This window comes from Dromaius novaehollandiae, chromosome 21 (genome assembly GCF_036370855.1).
Source record: "Dromaius novaehollandiae isolate bDroNov1 chromosome 21, bDroNov1.hap1, whole genome shotgun sequence".
Taxonomy (NCBI): domain Eukaryota; kingdom Metazoa; phylum Chordata; class Aves; order Casuariiformes; family Dromaiidae; genus Dromaius; species Dromaius novaehollandiae.
This window is the reverse complement of record NC_088118.1, coordinates 8,781,360-8,800,765: the sequence shown is the minus strand read 5'-3', so window position 1 is coordinate 8,800,765 and position 19,406 is coordinate 8,781,360. Positions and strand designations below refer to the sequence as shown.

The 19,406-nt window shown below is 55.7% G+C and overlaps 3 non-coding genes across 3 annotated transcripts; all 3 read right to left on the bottom strand.

Annotated features, from left to right (window-relative positions):
• Positions 1-11,568: 11,568 nt before the first annotated feature.
• TRNAF-GAA (transfer RNA phenylalanine (anticodon GAA)) lies at positions 11,569-11,641 on the bottom strand. Its single transcript has one exon. It is a non-coding gene; the product is annotated as a tRNA-Phe (tRNA).
• Positions 11,642-14,507: 2,866 nt separating this feature from the next.
• TRNAA-CGC (transfer RNA alanine (anticodon CGC)) lies at positions 14,508-14,579 on the bottom strand. Its single transcript has one exon. It is a non-coding gene; the product is annotated as a tRNA-Ala (tRNA).
• A 3,168-nt stretch (positions 14,580-17,747) lies between these two features.
• Positions 17,748-17,820, bottom strand: TRNAF-GAA (transfer RNA phenylalanine (anticodon GAA)). The gene has a single exon. It is a non-coding gene; the product is annotated as a tRNA-Phe (tRNA).
• Between the last annotated feature and the right edge of the window lie 1,586 nt (positions 17,821-19,406).

Genomic DNA, 19,406 nt, shown 5'->3' with positions numbered 1-19,406 from the left:
TGTGTCCCCAATGTCCCCTCATGTCTCCCCCATCCTTCCCCCAATCCCCACATGTCCCCAGCGTCCCCACATCCTCATCCCAGTCCTTTCCCACACAAAGCCTTTCCCACCTGCCTCCCTCCCTGGCCATGGCCTCTTTGTATCTCAGCCCCTCATTCTTTGCCTGCCTGGAGCCTCCCTCCATCTTCTCCCCATCACTGGACATGCTGGTGGCTGCTCTGGCTCTTTGGTGCCTCTAGCCATGTATCCCCTCATCCACGGCATGAGGAAGGGGGAGCTCCAGGACGCCCTGAGGAGACTCAGTGGCTGCCACGTCAGAGCAATGGGCTGCCCTGCTGCCCTCACTGAAGACTCCAAATTTCTCTCATTTCATCCCTGTGTTGAGTTTGTGTCACCTGTGGTGATCATGGTCTTGGACAACTGTTTCATTTCTTCCCACTGCTCCAGAGATGTGAGCCCCATCGGCCCAACCTTTGGGCCTTCTGCAAATGTGCCATCACTGCGTTACAGCTGGCCTCCAGAGTAGCACATCCTTAATGAAGGGTGATCTCCTTACTGCAACATCCGAAGATTTGGTGTGCCTTGTGCTCAGGACCAGCTCCCTGGGTTGGCACAACTTGGCCTGAGGGACCTCCTGCTCCTTGGCCTCTGCTCCTGCACGGCTGTCATGGGGACCAGCAGCCCCAGGGCCACACAGAAGTAGCTCAGCTGGGAGAGTGTTAGACTGAAGATCTAAAGGTCCCTGCTTCACGCCTGGGCTTCGGCAATAGGGTCCTTCTTGGTGCCTCATGGCTTTTTGCAGAGCTGCTCTGTCTTCTCCCAGCCTCCACCAACCCTGGCTGTATCGCACCCCACAATTCGGGGAGGAAGCAGCCAGGACCCAGCTGGCTGGGGCTCACCCTTGCTCTGACCCTTCCCATCCTGCCGTCCCTCATGTCTCTGTGGCCAAGGGAGCGTTTTGGTGGTACCATGGGGGACCTCAAATGGTGGGAGAGGCATTTGGGTGCTGTGCTGGATCCAGCCAAGTGGGGTTCCAAAAGGATGTCATCAATCACTCTCCAGTCTCACCGCCTTATCATGCTGGGTCCTCACGGCCTCTCCTGTTGAACAGGTTGACGAGAGATGTTGGGTTGTGGTGTCTCCATCCATGCAGATCTGCCAAACATGGCTGGACAAAGCCCTGAGAGACCCGCCCTAGTGTCCCGACCCAATATCTCGGGGGGGGGGGGGGGGTGGTTTCGTTATGATCCCAAGGACCAGATTAAGACGCTAAAACCAGTTATATATCGTACAACCTTTTAACTTTATTTTCCATGGAGTGGGGAGAAAAGGTGGGGAAAGGCAAAGGGGAGGAGAGAGAGAAAGAGAGAGAGAGAAAAGGGGGAGAGAGAAAGAGATATCACCACCCGTGGATCCAGCGGCGTCCCATTGGTCCTCTTCACCCTGGGTGTAAATTTTAGCCATGCGTGTGCAGTAATTACAACTCGAGCAGGGTCCGACCCTAGGTTCCCGCTGAAAAGTTTGGAGCCAAATCAAGGCAAATTAAATAAATAAATTGTAATGACATGCGTGCAGTGGTTACAGCTCGAGTTGGGTGCCTCTGAAGAGGGACCCCGAACAAAGAAAGCCCTGGGCAATTATAGCTTTTTCAAATTAAGTTTCCCACCCCTCACGCGGTAGTTCAGACTAATAGTAATTTTTGGGTCTGGGGTCTCCTGCTCCCTATTGGGTCTCATCGTTGTTCCTAGGCAGGCTGCTTTTCTCCCTTATCTTTACTGTTGTGGTTTCTGCTGACAGATGTGTTTTGATCCCTCGGGTTCTGCCCTTCTTTCTCAAGGCCCTGACAAACAGGTGTTGTTCCAGCAATTAGCACTGCCCCAGCAGTGACAGTGGGTGTTATCTTCCAAGGTCCTGACGAAGAGGATATAATCCAGACCCCCCCTAATTAACACTGTTTCAGCAGTGAGGGGAGGCTTTGTTTCCCAGGGTCCTGAAACCCAAGCAGGCCTCACTTCAAAGCCTTGACATCCTCCCTCCCGGAGTGTGACGCATAGGAATGCAAACTGCTTGTAACTCCCTTATCTTTCCAGTCTGCACCAGCTCTGGAGCCCTTCTTCACTGAACTAGGGAGTGCGGCCTAAGGCTTCAGCAAATTCAGCTACTCATGCTAAGCAAGTTTTATAAAAGTTGTGCTAAGTGGCAATAATTTACAGTCCAGGTGCCAAACTCTCTGCCCGATCGTGCCCTGGTTTGGTGCAAGCTCGGTGTGTCCCAGGTGGTTGCAGTAGCTCAGTCCTGTTTCCGCTGGGAACAGATGGCTTGGTCGGGGTACTGGTTTGCTTGCACCTTATGTACCAAGAAATGTTTAAGGCAAAAGTTCACTCATCTGTCCGCCACAGACGCCTTGGACACAGGCTGCTGAGACACACCCACCGCCCCCCCAGCAAGGGCTGGGGCAAAGGCCAACCCTCCAAACTCCCCAGGGCACGCGGCAGGACAAGCCCCGTGGGCAGCAGGGTACCTGACAGCGCAGCTGCAGCAGCAAGCTCTCAGGCCACAGCCAGGACACGCGCAACACAAACAGCACACCTAGGAGAGGACAACAGCACTTTGCTTTTATTGTGTGCATGCAGGCACAGATGACAAGGGGCAGCTCCTCATGGATCCTCCAGCCTGCAGCCTTTCCAAACACACTGTGCTGTCTTGCACAAGCCAGAACACCCCAAGAACGTGGAAGCAAGGGCAGGCCCTGAGCTCCTGCGACAAACTTGCCCCAAGGCAGGCAGAGACTGAGAGCTGCAGGGCACAGCTGGTGTCTTGGTGCTGCAAGAGCAGGCAGCCACTGGCCTGCAAGGGCCCAGAGGAGCCTTGGCAATGGGCCCTGCTCAATGCTGCAGAGGAAGGCGAAAAACCCCCAGGCACTGCTGCCAGTGTGTCCTGGGGGAAAATTCCTTCCTGACCCCAAAGCTGGCGATCGGCTCTTCCCTGGGCATGTGAGCAAGGCCTGCCTCCCGGCCAGCCCTGCGAGGCTTCTCACGCCCACCTGGGCATCAGACACCAGCGCTGCCCAACCCCTTTCCTCTCTCAAACTGCAGCCACCTTAGGGGCTCCAGAGAGTGGCAAAAAAAAAACTCCAAAATCTAAAACAAATAAAACCAAACACAGACCTGACAGAGCTGGGGGGAAAGAAATCTTTCCCGCGCCCTGCAGGAAACCACCGGCTGCTCCAGAGGGTTGGCGGAGAGGTATGACACTGAGGAGAACCACCTGGAACATCCTCACATCCCATCGCCTGCATTTCCTGGCTGCTGCATCTGGCACCGAAGCAGATCTGCATGGGGAGCTTTGGAAGGGTCTTTGGCTGCCGAGAAGGGATGTCCTTGTTCTTTGCAGGCCCTCGAGTTCACTTTTCCCACTGATCTCCAGCTGGAAAGGCCTGGTGCCCTTGGGCATCTCCAGGCGTGTGGGGGTCTTCTCGTGCCAGCAAGGGCTTGGTCCAGTCTCTGCAGGACAACAGCTACATCCAGCTTTGAACCCGAGCCTGCTCGGAGCATGACTTGGATCAGAGCACCTGCAGAGAACTCTTGCAATGGAAATGCTTCCACGATCCAATGGCTACACAAGGGCTGCATCAGCTGTGAGATTCAGCCTGTTGCCTTCCCATCAGGAAATGCCTGGGCACAGTCTCCGCTCCCAGAGGAATGGCTGCTGACAGTGGTGGGAGGTGTCCCTTCCATTGCCCACAGCAGGCCTGCAGAGGCCAGCAGTGCCCAGAAGCACAACACGAGGACAGGAAGCAAGCCTTCAAGCCTGCTTGCCTTGGCCTCCTTGGGTCCGCTCAGCTGATGGGGCTTCCAAGAGACCTGCAGCTGGCAGATGCTGACCTCCCTCCGCTTTCCGGAGGGGGAAAACACTGTGAAAACATTGCTGTGCCTTGGGATTGCTCTCTCCGTCTTTGGAGGTGTCCCAGGCAGAAGAGGAACAGCATCAGCAGTCTTGCTGAGGCTCAGACAAGCCAAAGGCCCAATCTGAGAGCAGGTGCTGGCCACTGCAGCAGCACTCTCTCCCCACAGGTAGCTGCTGCCCAACAAAAGCCCCTCCTGGCACAGGCCCTTGTCCCAGCAGGCTGCAAGCACTTTCTCTGAAGAAAGAAGGCTATTGGTCCACAAGCAGCAGGCAACCTCTTCTCTGCCCGTGCTGCTGCAACCTGCCTCCGGTGCAGACTGGCGCGAGACGCCAAGCACAGGCAAGGAGAACTGGCACCTCCGAGAGTCCCTTGTCCTCAGGGGGAACATTGGTGCCGTGATGGGGAAGGGCCGCCTGCTTCCCAGTTCCAGCAGCTCTGCGAGGCTTTGCCAGGGAGCTCGGACCTCCCATCTCCATCAGGCTCTCAGCAGTCCTCATCCCAGGCAGCCATTTCCTGAGGCTCTTTCAAAGAGCCCTCTCTGCTGTCACAGGTCAGGCACTGAGGGCCACTGCGCTCAGCAGGCCAGCAAAGGTGCTGCACATAGGGCAGTTGCCACAGGCCAGGTCGTGGCCACATGCCACGAGCATCAAGAGCTGCTCTAGGTCATTTGACTGAAAGCACACACACAACACTGCCTCACAACACGCATCCTAATACCCATTGATGACTCCTGCCACCACATTGAGTCCTGCAATGAGCCAGCAGATTCCTGGGCACTGGAACCTGCATTCCAGTGGTGGCAGCAAGGGCCAGGAAATGGCTTCAGAAAGAATGAGATGGCGGCTATCTTTTTGGAGTCTATGGAAGAGCTGTGTTTCCCTCTCGGGAAGAGCAGTGGAAGGGAGCTCTCCCTGGGCAGCTGCAAGTGCAGAATAGCCCTGCGTGACACTCAGCAGGCAAGCACACTGCAAGAGCAGGATTTGGAGAGACACACGGGCACAGGCAGCCTCTCTGATTTGCCGCCTTGTCTGCCTCCTGTTAGCTGGAGGAAGGAAGTGCTCCACAGTCAAATCCCGCACAGCTCCTGCAAATGCCCAAGCAGACTTCCTCGAGCCCTGCGCAGTGCACTGCCTCCAAGTTCTGCACTAGCACCACAACACAGCACCGCACACTTCAACCTCAGCATGGCCCTCCCCGCTGACCCCTCCTGCAAATGCCGCTGCCACAGCTCCCAAGATGGAGCAGCCCCAAGACAATTTCCACCATGCCCCTTGAGGGCCTGACAAGCACCAGATGCCTGAGGTCACGGCAAGCTTTCAGAGGACACCTCCAAACACCTAGCAGCACCCCCGGAGCCAGCACAATGTGGAACACAGCCAACCTGGGAGCTCCACAAAGGCAGGGTTTTCTCCACCCCAAAAGCACAGAACAGCTTGGGCTTTGTCTCAGCACTGCTGAAGCTCATGCAGCCTCCTCAGAAAGCTCCCGATGCAACACCAATGGCCACCACAAAGGGAGAAACAAGGGCAGCAGGGGCGGAGCAAGAGGCAGGCAGAGCTTTGTTGCACTGCATGGGAAAGTGGTTGGGCCAGCACCAGGCTACTCGGTTGCCTGCAGTCTCTTGCCAGTGGGACGTGCAGGCCAGTGCAGCCAGAGAGATCACTAGTGCTTTGGGGCTCTCCTGTCTCCCTCGTGGCCTGAGCAGGCTGCAGAGTGGTGCCCCTCTCTTTGCTAGGCCCCTTCTCTCACTCTCCTTGGCCAAGAGGCATCCTAGGGTCTCACCATGCCTGTCTTCTCCATCCTGGCTTTCTTCAGGCCCTGTTGAGGCAGTGTTAGGGAGCGGAGCGGCAGACACAGGCACTCGACGAGCCCACGAAGCAGAGCAGTGAGTGGTCTCAGCACCAAAGCCGGGCAGATAAGGTGCAAAGCAAGGGCTGGAAGGACGGTCAGAGGAAGGCCAGGAGGAGGTCTCCGTACCAAGTAGAGGTGCAGCTGCTGGGTGCTTCCATGGTTCAGTGTGCTGAGGTGCAGGCACTGGTGCCCCTGCATGTGCTGCGATAATGCCCTGCTCGGTAGCCATGGATAGCCCTGCTGGCCTCGCAGGAGTGTGTTCGTGCCCAAGGACAGCCTGCCGAGAGCCTGCCGAGAGCCCTTGGCTGCAGGCAGCTCTGTGCTCTGGCAGGGGGCCCGGGAGGCTGCGCCTCTTCTGCTGCCGCGGGGCATTGTGACTGCGTTGCCGGGGGACAGCACTGTGACATCGGGGCCCCGGGGCCCCGCCGCAGCCTCCCCTGCCAGCTGCCTGCTGGCCCAGCATCAGCGCATGGCACAAGGTCCCTGGGGTGCCAGCCCTCGCGCAGTCCCTGTGCCCAGGACACCGGGGCAGCTGGTCCTCTCCTTGCCCGGCTGCACACTGGGCGTGGCCGGCAAAGCCTGCTGGGCTCCTTGCTCTGTGTCCCTGTGCACCAGGGTGCCCCTGTCACTGCAGAAAGGGCAGCAGTCCAGTCACATGCTGGCATTGGCAAGTGGCTTCTCTCGCAGCTCCACCAGCAGCCGGGGAGCTTGGCAGAGCTGGGCACAGTGCCAGCAGCTGGGCAGCAGTGACCTGCTGGCAGCTGGAGGTGGGTGTGTTGGAGGGGAGGGCGAGCTCAGTTGTTCTGGGCACCAGAGCGTGGCCCCGGGCCACGGGTGCAGGCCCATCTTCCGCCCTGCCGCACAGCATCAGTGCCAGGGCCCTAGCCGGACTTCTTCAGGCACAGAACAGCAGCAGGTCCAGCAAAGAAGGGCTCTCTCTTCTAAACATGGCTTCAGCAGAAGCACAACCTCTGGAAGCTTACACAGTGGCTCCTGTGGCTGTCAACACTACGACCATGCCCTGAGACAGCTGCTGCCAGGCCTTCCAGCTGTTGATTGAGCAGCGATTGAGAAGCTGTTGTTTCAGCCAACCTGGCCAAGCACAGGAAAGGAGGTTCACCTCTCTAAATGAGATAGCCTTTGGGAGCAACAGTTCGGTGTCTCTTTGTTTGTTTGTTTGTTTTTTCCTTGATAGCAGCAATGAGAGGAAATGGCAGTTAGCAAGGCTGTGGAAGTGCAAAGGCTGGAGCACTTTCTGGAGTTGGAGTCTGTAGGAAAGCTGCCATTTCCAAGCATCTTGAGCAGTGTTGGGAAGGTGTTATGGAAATTAGGCTTGTCATCCACCATAACAGGGCCCGACCCTAGGTCCCTGCAGAAAAGTTCAGAGCCAAATCAAAGCAAATTAAATAATTAAATTTTAATGGCACACGTTTAGTAATTGCAGCTCAAGCAATGTGCCTCCGAAGAGGGACCCCGATCAAAGATATCCCTGGGCAATTATAGCTTTTTCAAAGTTTCCCACCCCTCATGCGGTAGTTCAGACCACTAGTAATTTTTAGGTCTGTGGTTTCCTGCTCCTTATTGGGTCTCATGGTTGTTCCCAGGCAGGCTGTTTTTCTCCCTTATCTTTACTGTTGTGGTTTCTGCTGACGGTTGTACCTTCATTTCTTGTTGGATCTTACTGTTGTCTCTCTAGGTCCTCAGGAGCAGGAGGTGATTCCAAATCATAACAATTAACACCGCCCCACCAGTGACCTGAGGCTTTGTCCCTCAAGGTCCTAATACCCTGCACTGGTCTTATTTCAAAGCCTTGACATCCTCCCTTTCGGAGTGTGAGACACAGGAATGCTGACTGCCTGTAGCTTCCTTATCTTCCCAGCTGGAACCAGCTCTGAGGCCCTTTTCCTACTGGACTAAGTAAAAGTTCATTATTTTATCTAAGTGCGGCCTAAAGCTTCAGCAAATTTAGCTCCTCATGCTAAGCAAGTTTTATAGAAGTTGTGCTAAGCAGCTGCCTCGAGACAGTTTCAGTTCGCTATTCTTTAACAGTCACCTTCACCTGTTCCTCTCTCTCACCTCCTCTCCAAGCTCTCCTAGCTGCTGGGCAGCCTCTGTGATGCCATCAATGACCTCATACTGCCAGCCTGCCCACTGCTGGCCAATCATGGAAGTGTAACGGAAGTGACCTGACAACCAGCACATCAGCCCTAGTGCTTTCGCCTGCCTCTCCTGCTCCTGCTCCCACCTCCCCAGCTGCTGAATCAGCTGCTGCCACCCACAGTGACCCCAGTTCCTGCTCGTCTGCTGCTGGTTGGGTGCTGCTGGGACAGTAGTGATTCACCAGCGACACCCCAGTGGTCACCTCCACCTGCCTCCCCTCTCCCCTCCTGCTGAGCTCTCATGCCCCATGGTCAGGTGCATCAGTCATTTCAGATGGTCACCTCCCACCCTGGGAGCTCCCCTCCCCACAGGGCATCCTGTCAGAGGGCAAGACCCCCATTTCTGTAGAGGAGCAATGCAGCTAGTTGCCAGCCTTCACGCTAGTTTGGGGAGGGAGATGCAGGCCAAAAGCAGCCCTGGAGATGCTGGGGATTGAAGCCAGGGCCTCCTGCATGCAAAGCAGACGCTCTTCCACTGAGCTACATCCCCTTTGCCAAGCACATTCCTACTGTGCCCTGGTGCCGAGAGCTGCAGCAGCAAACAGCACTGGAACCCTCCTGCTGGGCTGCGGGTTGGGGTGGGGGAAGTTGGGATGGTCTCTCAGCTGGGCACTGCTCCTGCAATGGGGCTGCACCACACAGCACTGCATCTTTTCTGACACCCCCAGCCACTGCCTTGAAACATCCACCTCATCCTCATGGGACCTATCTCCCGCCTCTTGCCCAGTGCCTCCTGCAGCCAGTGCTCCTGCTTTGCACCAGGACATGATGGTTCTTTTTCATCCCCAAAGAAAGCAACAAACTCTCTCTCTTAAGAAAGATACTATTTTATTAGCATCCCAGAAAAAGGTTAGAGCAAAGTCTTAAAAAAAAAGAGTAAAAAGGAAGTCTCTTCTGAGAAAGGCCTTCTGAATCGTCATGGGGCAGGGAGGGTATTAACTCCGGGTTTGTTGCAAACAAGTTTATTGAAGAGAGCGATACAGTGTAGTCATAGCAAGCACTCTTACTGCATATTTGTTATTGCACAAGTGTCAGTTTCTTACCTCTCCAACTTTTTTTTTTTTGTGAGAGGTTCTCTTAACTCCCGGAGAGTAACCTTCAGAGGTGTCCCTGCTCAAGAGGAGATTCACCACCGTGCAACCCACTGCCGTGCAGGAGAGCTCTATGGGCTCTAGGCTGCAGCGCTATGTGTGGGCATTGAGCTTGACTCATGGTCCTATGATATTTGCTGTGGAGATATATCTTTATGCAGACCTCATGCTGTGTTGGGGAAAATATACCCTTCTTGCTGATCTCATGTCCATTTCTGGCCTCACCAGTTGCAACCAGTATGGCTTAGGTCCCTCTGGCCAGCACTGGGTGCTGTCAGTTAGTTGTGGTCAGCTGGGGCTGAAGATAAGGGGTGGGGGGTAGTTGCGCTCTGCCCTTCTCAGTGCTCCTGTGAAGCCTCTCATCCGCAGCATGAGGAAGGAGGAGCTCAAGGATGCCCCAAGGAGACTCTTGGAGACCTCAGTCATCCACCATCAGTAAAGCATGCGTCACCCTCTTATGGTCTCCAACTTCTCTACTGGGACTTGCCCCAGGCAGCAGGGCTGATGGTGCACACCCATCCTGGAGGGGACCATGAAGCTTCCAGGACAGCTCAGGAGACCTCCAGGGACCACATGTGGGTCTGGGGGGGCGACGAGCGGGGCCTCACCAGACCAGAGCTGGCCAGGAGGAACTAAGCGATACTGGTTGCAACTGGTGAGGCCAGAAACGGGCATGAGATCAGCAAAAAGGGGTATATTTTCCCCAACACAGCACGAGATCAGAAAAAAGGCATATCTCCACACCAAATATCGTAGGACCATGAGTCAAACTCCATGCCCATACATTGCGCTGCAGCCTAGAGCCCATCGAGCTCTCCTGCTCCAGCAGTGGGCTGCTATGACTACACTGTATTGCTATCTTCAATAAACTTGTTTGCAACAAACCGAGAGTTAATACCCGCATCTCTGGCATCCTGTCAGAGGACAAGACCCCCATTTCTGTAGATACAAGCCTTCACCCCCAGTTTGGGGAGGGAGATGTAGGCCAAAAGCAGCCCTGGAGATGCTGGGGATTGAAGCCAGGGCCTCCTGCATGCAAAGCAGGCGCTCTTCCACTGAGCTACATCCCCCTGCAGCCTGCTGAGGCCTGGCATGTCCTCTGGTCCCCTGATGTGCCCTTTGCCAAGCACAGCCCTGCTGTGCCCCGGTGCTGAGAGCTGCAGCAGAAAACAGCACTGGAACCCTCCTGCTGGGCTGCGGGTTGCGGTGGGGGAAGTTTTTGCTTGGCTGAACTTCAGGAGATTCCTCTCTGCCCATCTCCAGACCCTCAAGTTCCCTCTGAACAGCAACAACCAGCCAAGCCTGGGAGACCGTTTCTGCCTGATTCCTCCCCAGTTTGTACCACAACACCCATGTTGTGTCTCAGAGGGGTGCTGCCATGAGCTTGTCCTTGCAGAGCTGTTCATGTCAGGGGAGAAACCCTCTATTTGTGGCATTTCTTCCCCAGCAAAGCTATGGGAGGCAGCTGCTCAGACCAGGGCCACCTAGGGCAGGTCTCTCAGGGCTTTGTCCAGCCATGTCTGGCACATCTCCATGGATGGTTGGCAGGTCTCCATGGATGGAGACACCACAACCCAACATCTCTCGTCAACCTGTTCAACAGGAGAGGCCGTGAGGACCCAGCATGATAAGGCGGTGAGACTGGAGAGTGACTGATGACATCCTTTTGGAACCCCACTTGGCTGGATCCAGCACAGCACCCAAATGCCTCTCCCACCATTTGAGGTCCCCCATGGTACCACCAAGCCCCTCCCTTGGCCACAGAGGCATGAGGGAAGGCAGGATGGGAAGGGTCAGAGCAAGGGTGAGCCTCATCCAGCTAGGTCCTGGCTGCTCCCCTCCCACCCCCGAGTTGTGGGGTAGGATGCAGCCAGGGTTGGTGCAGGGTGAGAGAAGACAGAGCAGCTCTGCAAAAAGGCATGAGGGGGAGGGGTAGAGCCCATCTCTGCAACTGGTATCTTCCTGTTGATGAAATCACAGAACGTTTGAGGTTGGTAGGGAACTCTGAAGATCTTCTAGTCCAGTCTCCCTGCTCAATGTCACTGGGGAAGGAGCTCTGGAGGTCTCAGGTCCAATCTCCCATGTCAAGCAGGGCTCTGCTCGGAGCCTTCCAGTCTCTGCGGCTGGCACTGGCACTGAGCAGCACCTCACCAGAGCAGAGCCCATCCCAGGCAGAGGAGTCATCTCAAGGGAGGAGGCTGAACTGAGCAGCTCAGTGGTACCGCAGGCTCTCCTGCACCAGGAGAACCCAGGAGGCGAAGGGGGGGTCCCACGGAAGAGTGGCTCAGTGACCATCTCCACCACCATCTGGAGCCAGTGCAGCACCCAAATGCCTCTCACGCTATTCGAGATCCTCCATGGTAACACCAAACTCCTCCCTTGGCCACAGACACATCAAGCAGGGCAGGATGGGAAGGGGCAGAGCAAGGGTGAGCCCCAGCCAGCTGGGTCCTGGCTGCTCCCCCCAGCTGTGGGGTGGGATGCAGCCAGGGTTGGTGGAGGCTGGGAGAAGACTGAGCAGCTCTGCAAAAGAGCCAAGAGGAACCAACAAGGATCCCATTGCCAAAGCCCGGGCTTGAACCAGGGACCTTTAGATCTTCAGTCTAACGCTCTCCCAGCTGAGCTACTTCGGCCCCTCCCTGGCAGCTTTTGTCCCCATAACAGCCGTGCAGGAGCAGAGGCCAAGGAGCAGGAGGTCCCTCAGGCCAAGTTGTGCCAACCCAGGGAGCTGGTCCTGAGCACAAGGCACGCCAAATCTTCGGATGTTGCAGTAAGGAGATCACCCTTCATTAAGGATGTGCTACTCTGGAGGCCAGCTCTAGTGCAGTGGTGACACATTTGCAGAAGGCCCAAAGGTTGGGCCGATGGGGCTCACCTCTCTGGAGCAGTGGGAAGAACTGGAACAGTTGTCCAAGACCATGATCACCTCAGGTGACACAAACTCAACACAGGGATGAAACGAGAGAAATTTGGAGTCTTTAGTCCTGGAGCTCCTCCTTCCTCATGCCATGGGTGAGGGGATACATGGCTAGAGGCACCAAAGAGCCAGAGCAGCCACCAGCATGTCCAGTGATGGGGAGAAGATGGAGGGAGGCTCCAGGCAGGCAAAGAATGAGGGGCTGAGATACAAAGAGGCCATGGCCAGGGAGGGAGGCAGGTGGGAAAGGCTTTGTGTGGGAAAGGACTGGGATGAGGATGTGGGGACGCTGGGCACATGTGGGGACTGGGGGAAGGACGGGGGAGACATGAGGGGACATTGGGGACACATAGGGGATACATGGGAGACACATTGGGACCAGGGTGAGGATATGGGGGACACGGAGGGACGTTTGGGACCAGAGTGGGGACATGTGAGGACTTTGGGAACAGAATGAGTTTGTGGGGACACGTGGGGACCAGGCTGGGGATGTGGGGGACACGGGGTGACACTGGGGACCAATGGGGAATAAAGGGGGGCTCAGGGGACATGAGGGTGCAGGGGACACATGGGGACTCTGGGAATGGAGAAGGGGACACTGGGGACATGTAGGGACAGCGGGGACCAGGGTGAGGATGTGGGGGATGCTCAGGACCAGTGCGGGTGACATGGGGGGGCACTGGGGAACAGTTTGGGACATGGGTGGACTCTGGGGACCCTGGAGGGTATTTGGGGTCCAGGGGGTATTTGGGACCTGCTTAGGACGTGTGTGATGGGCTTGCGATGCTGTGGACACATGTCATACTTGTAACACATGTGACATCGCATGCATGCACTAAAGAGCTGCCCCCTCCCCTGCCCGGACACCTGGGCCTTCTGTGTGTGTGGGTGCGATTCAAGGGGGAGGTTGAACGTCTGGATCCCTCATACAGGAGGGCAGTGGATCAGCTCTTGGGGGGTGCCTGGACCCCTGGGTCCCCTGTGCATGGGGCGAGAGGGGACAGGTATTGGGGCCTCACTCGGGCGCCTGGGTCCCTTGGAGAATCGGGGCCCCCAGCCACCCGGGAGCCTTGGACACTTGGGTCCCTCCTACATGAGGGGGAGGGGGCTCAGCTGTGGAGTGACACTGGGGTGCCTGGGTCCCCCCGGACACCTGGGTCCCCTGTTCACAGGGGAGGGGTTTGCATGGGGACGGGCGAATAAAGGACATCCCCCCGACCCCAGGAGAAGAGGTGACATTAGCTCCCCCCCCAACATCTGGCTGAAGCCCCACCCCCTGCAGGCAGCCATGTGTCCCACCTTCCCAGGAAGTCCCGCCTCTTTTCTGGTCACATTGTGCCCCCCCCAACATGGCCTCATTTTGTGTAACTTTGCCCCCCCAATCACCTGATCACAAGATGCTCTGTGATTGGCCGGCTGCCCCTGCTCCCTCCTTCCGGTGTCCCCGGAAGTACCTCCAGACAGGAAGTCTTCCCCCTAGAGGTGCCGCCATTTTGTTCCTGCCACCATTTTATTCCTGGGGGCTGCCATCTTGTTTAATGCCACAACCCCCTCGTCTTTCCACACTGCTCTGTGATCGGTCGCTTTTTTTTTCCCCAGACTGTTTTTCCCACGTGCTCTCAGATCCGCTTTGCTTGGCTGCTCTGCCTTTTTGCCTCAGGAAGTCCTCAAGCATCAAAATATATAAAGTTATATACAATATAGACAGTTTATGCACATATAGAAATAGAGAGAGAGAGAGAGGAATGGAGAAATATGTACAAATATATACTGCATTTATTTATGTGAAAATGCAGCATTATTTGTAATGCCTCTATTTATGACACTCTGTGCATAATATGTGTTCAGATATTTACTTATATATACATATATTCACATTTATAAAGGGAGAGAGATTAATTGTGTATATAAATATCGATAAATGGGAGTTGCTAGTTCCTGGGTTTGCTTGAAGCTCTTCAGAGAAGCAAAGGAACTTTGGGAAAGTTGCTCCTTTGGCATTGCTAGATGTATTTTTAGGGGAATAGCCAAAAGGGGTTGGTCCCATCTTGGTCAAAACCCCCATTTGGGAGTCTCCCTGCAAGACAGAAAGTGAAAAGTTCAAGTGAATTTGGAGATGCGCGTTTGCTAGGGAGAAAACATTAAAAGTTCATCCTTCTTCCAGCCTGCTGCATAATCTTGATGCAGAAGAGAGTGTTTGCAGCCTCTTTTGTACCAAGTATGAAGCAAAACATGCATATGTCTCCCCGCCACGCGGGAGGTTGGGGGCTGGCCCACCTCCCCTAAGAGGACATTTTGATGCACTCGACGACCTCCCAGCTCCTGCCTGTTTGCCTGTTGCTGGTCAATCAGGTTGTTGCAATGGTAGTGACACAAAAGCCCATGCCCCCTCAGTGTCAGTTTTAACTCCCTCTCCCCTTGCCCAGAGATGTCATTTCAGATGGTCACCTCCCACCCTGGGAGCTCCCCTCCCCACAGGGCATCCTCTCACAGGGCAAGACCCATATTTGCAGGGGAGCAATGCATCTAGTTGCCAGCCCTGACGCCAGTCTGGGCAGGGAGATGTAAGCCAAAAGCAGCCCTGGAGATGCTGGGGATTGAAGCCAGGGCCTCCTGCATGCGAAGCAGGCGCTCTTCCACTGAGCTACATCCCCTTGCAGCCTGCTGAACTGCAAGCGAAGCAGGCGCTCTTCCAATGAGCTACATCCCCTTGCAGCCTGCTGAACTTCAGGAGATTCCTCTCTGCCCATCTCCAGACCCTCAAGGTCCCTCTGAACAGCAACAACCAGCCAAGCCTGGGAGACCGTTCCTGCCTGATTCCTCCCCAGTTTGTACCACAACCCCCATGTTGTGTCTCAGAGGGGTGCTGAGATGAGCTTGTCCTTGCAGAGCTCTTCACGTCAGGGGAGAAACACCCCTATTTGTGGCATTTCTTCCCCAGCAAAGCTACGGGAGAAAGCTGCTCTGTGGAGACGCCTCTGTTGGCTGTCCTTGGGCATTCCCAGCGGCTGGAGCTATTTCAAGCCACTTATGGAGGAGGGATGGATTTTTGTGGATGAGGCAGGTGTTGTAGTTGCTTTAGTCGTACGCTGGGCAGAACAGGGACCGGTGGAGGCATCTGGCCCACCAAGAGGTGCCATGCCACCATGCCTGGAGAAGAGGAGCAGAGCAGGTTTGGGGATGGTCACCAGGCTCAGCTGCAGTCCAGCAATGCTCAGGCAAGACATAGCTTGACCCGAGGGATCTCCTGATCCTTGGCCTCTGCTCCTGCACAGCTGTCATGGGGACAAGGGTTCCCAGGGCAGGGCCAAAGTAGCTCATCTGGGAGAGCATTAGGCTGAAGGTCTAAGGGTCCCTGATTCAAGCCCGGGCTGGGGCACTGGGGTGGCCCTTACCTTTTTGCAGAGCCAGGCATCCAGGCCATGTGAGAACTGTAGCTCTTGCCCTTTTCAATGCTCCTGAGCATCTCCCTGGCTGTCCTTCTGGGCAATGGCCTCATCCTTAGAGCTGAAGCCTGCAACCACTGCCTCCACACCCCCATGGACATCTTCCTCCTCCACCTTGGCTCCATCTCCACCACTGTCCCCAAATCCAGTGAGGCCAGTTCCCGGAGGGACACCAGGGCTTTTGCCTCCCTCGGATGTTCTGCGCAGGGCTTCCTGGTTCTCTTCTTGATGGCACCAGAGTTTTGTCTTCTCACTGTCATGGCCTACAGCTGCCACATGGCCAGCTGCAGACCCCTGCACTATGGGAGCACCTTGGTCTCCGGAGCTTGGGGCCTGGGGTGGTGCTTTGTCCACACAGTGCTGCCCACGGCTGATACCTTCCCAATGTCACCATGTCAAGGCCACACTGTGGAGTAGCTCTCCTGTGCAGTCCCCCAGCTCCTCAGGCTCTGCTGCTCAGCTCAGCGACACTGGCCTCCAGAATAGCATGTCCTTAACAACTGGTGATCTCCTCATTCAAACGTCCAAAGGCTGGACTCTTAATCTACAGTCTAGGTAAAGAACATGCTGCAGCATCTGCACCACAAAACGTGTCTGCTGCTTAGCTTGGCTTCTGCATGGGATTGTGGGGACAAGTCATGGCGTGCTGTTAGGGACAAGGGTTGTTTCAGGTGTGGTGGCCTGCTGCCCAGCAGCTGTGGAGATGGGGACTGGTCACTGAGCTAGCAAGCCAAGGTTGTCGCACATGAGGCCAACGTCCCTTGCAAGAGGAGAGGGTGTGTGTGCCTTCTGCCCTTCTGCCCCCTGGCACAGTGCTCCCCTCCCACGCACAGGGAACACCTTCAGGAGCAACCTCCTGCACATCTGCCTGGGTATGGGCACAGCTGGCGCAGGGAAGAGAGCTCAAAGGGGAGGGCCAAAGTAGCTCAGCTGGGAGAGCGTTAGACTGAAGATCTAAAGGTCCCTGCTTCAAGGCAGGGCTTCGGCAATGGGGCCCTTGTCAATGGGATCCTTGTTGGTTCCTCTTGGCTCTTTTGCACAGCTGCTCTGTCTTCTCCCAGCCTCCACCAACCCTGGCTGTATCCCACACAGGATGCAGATGGCCATGTCCCACCCCACAGCTGGGGAAAGCAGGCAGCCAGGACCCAGCTGGGTGGGGCTCACCCTTGCTCTGACCCTTCCCATCCTGCCTTACCTCATGTCCCTGTGCCCAAGGGAGGGGCTTGCTCATACCATGGGGGACCTCAAATGGTGGGAGAGGCATTTGGGTGCTGCACTGCTTCCAGATGGTGATGGAGCTGGTCATGAGTCCCTCTCTGGGGGATCCCCCTTTGCCAGATGGGGCCTTCTGGCCTCTCCTGGCCCTGCAGAGCCCACGGTGCCTCTGAGCTCCTTGGTTCAGCCTCCTGCCTTGGAATGACTCCACCTGGGATGGGCTCTGGTCTGGTGAGGCCCCACTCCTCACCCACCCAGTCCCACATGTGGTCCCTGGAGGTCTCCTGAGCTGTCCTGGAAGCTTCATGGTCCCTCCAGGATGGGTGTGCACCGTCAGCCCTGCTGCATGGGGCAAGTCCCAGTAGAGAAGTTGGAGACCATAAGAGGGTGACGCATGCTTTACTGATGGTGGATAACTGAGGTCTCCAAGAGTCTCCTTGGGGCATCCTTGAGCTCCTCCTTCCTCATGCTGTGGGTGAGAGGCTTCACAGCTAGAGGCACCAAAGAGCCAGAGCAGCCACCAGCATATCCAGTGATAGGGAAGCCATGCAGGGGGTGTCCAGGTGGGCAAAGAGGAAGGTGCTGAGACAGGAAGAGGCCATAAGCAGGGGAGAAAGGCAGGTGGGAAAGGCTTTGTGTAATCAAGAAGATACCCAGGAAGCCCTGGGCAGCTGTTCACAAGCAGGGAACAGCCCTGGTGTCCCTCAGGGACCTGGCCATGGATTTGGGGACAGTGGTGGAGATGGAGACAAGGTGGAGAAGGAGGATATGCATGGGGGTGTGGAGGCAGTGCTCGCAGGCTTCATCTGTAAGGATGAGGCCACTGCCCAGGAGGGCAGCCAGGGAGATACCCAGGAGCACTTAGAAGGGCAGAGTGCAACTACCCCCCAGACCATCTCCACCACCATCTGGAGCCAGTGCAGCACCCAAATGCCTCTCACGCTATTCGAGATCCTCCATGGTAACACCAAACTCCTCCCTTGGCCACAGACACATCAAGCAGGGCAGGATGGGAAGGGGCAGAGCAAGGGTGAGCCCCAGCCAGCTGGGTCCTGGCTGCTCCCCCCAGCTGTGGGGTGGGATGCAGCCAGGGTTGGTGGAGGCTGGGAGAAGACAGAACAGCTCTGCAAAAGAGCCAAGAGGAACCAACAAGGATCCCATTGCCGAAGCCCGGGCTTGAACCAGGGACCTTTAGATCTTCAGTCTAACGCTCTCCCAGCTGAGCTACTTCGGCCCCTCCCAGGAATATGTTGTCCTCCCCACCAGCTCTGCCTGCACCCAGGACAGCACTGGGGATAGCCAAGGGCCACCCTCTGCTCTGACCACCCCTGGGAGGGACACCTCGACCTGTGGATCCCATCACAGCCGTATTGGAGATCGCCCTTAGCGGGACATTCACGCTCTCACAAGCTCTTGGGTTTGCTCCTGACTCCGACTTCTGCTGAGGTTTGTTCAACCTCCTTCAGCGTCTGCAGTTCAGGGACTTGGCACCAGAGGGCTCACAAAGATGCAAAATGTTGACGAGCATAGTGTCTGCATAATTATCTTCAATTCTGCAAGTTCTGGGTGGCTAACCGGAGAGATTTGAGGAGTTTGGCCAAAACTGGAAGATAAAAAAGGATGTCCTCTTTGTCCAGCTTTCCTCATTTTTAACTATCAGAATAAGTGATATCAACATGCTCCAGCTGATGTTGGTCCTCAGGGTCTCCTAAGAAAGCCTGGACATGTAGGAAAAGGAAGACTCCTGAGGTCCATGACCATGTGGACAGTCTTGCCCCACATGCACCCCAACCCTGTCAGGTCTTTCATCATCCACATGGGCTTTACCTCACTCTTTCCAAAATCCAGCCTTTTCCCACTGAGGTTGGCAGCTGAAGGTGACAGCTCATTTGCACCAGTTCCCACATGTGTTACCTGGAAAACTCGCTGCACACAGGCACACAAGGCTTTCCCTTAATGGCCAGCAAAAAAAAAAAAAAAAAGATGAAGTCATAGTTCAGGGAAAAAAAAGAAAATACATTCCTCAGCTGTCCATAAAGTCCAGCTTGCCTCCTCCAAAGTCCACTTTCCACAAGGGATAACCTCACTGGATATGTGATGGATAGATGGATAGATAGATGGATAGGTAGATGGACAGATGGATAGATGCATATATAGAAGAGGATAGATACAAATGCAATTAAGGATCTGGCTAACGAGGCAACGGGGGGGGGATGACAGAAAGACCAGGCAAGTGTTAACCTCCCTGAAACTGCCAGCAGCACCTCAGTAGATGAGATGTTTCTGCAGGAAGGAAGGGGAACTGGAGGAGGAAAACTGGGTGGAGAGTGGGAAATGCAGATGTCCAGTGAGTCTGATGTCAGGTGACTTTAGAAATGACCATTTCCATCAGGATCTTGGAAATGCGTGAAAGACAAGTGAGATTCAAGACACTGAACGGGACAGGGTCATACTCTGTCACACGGGTCACACATGGAGGTGATGGGTGCCCATGACCGAGAGCGGGACTGAGGGTGACAGGACCAAAAACACTGTCTTGAACGGCCACATTTGCCCCAATGTGAGCAGATCTGTGTGACGGTGACTTCTTCCAGGCATCTCTCCTCCATTCACCTCACTTCAACAACTACAGGTGACTCTGTTGTAAGGGAGGCAGGTACAAGGTTGACCTCCTCCAGCGTTGGACACCTTCGGTGCAGATGTCTGCGCTCAGCTGCATTGTCCAGACCTCCCCTTCCTCTCACCAGAGACGAAGCAGCCATCGCACTGGCCACAGGCACCTTGCCTGGGACCAGCTTGTGCTCCAGAAGGGCTCCAGCA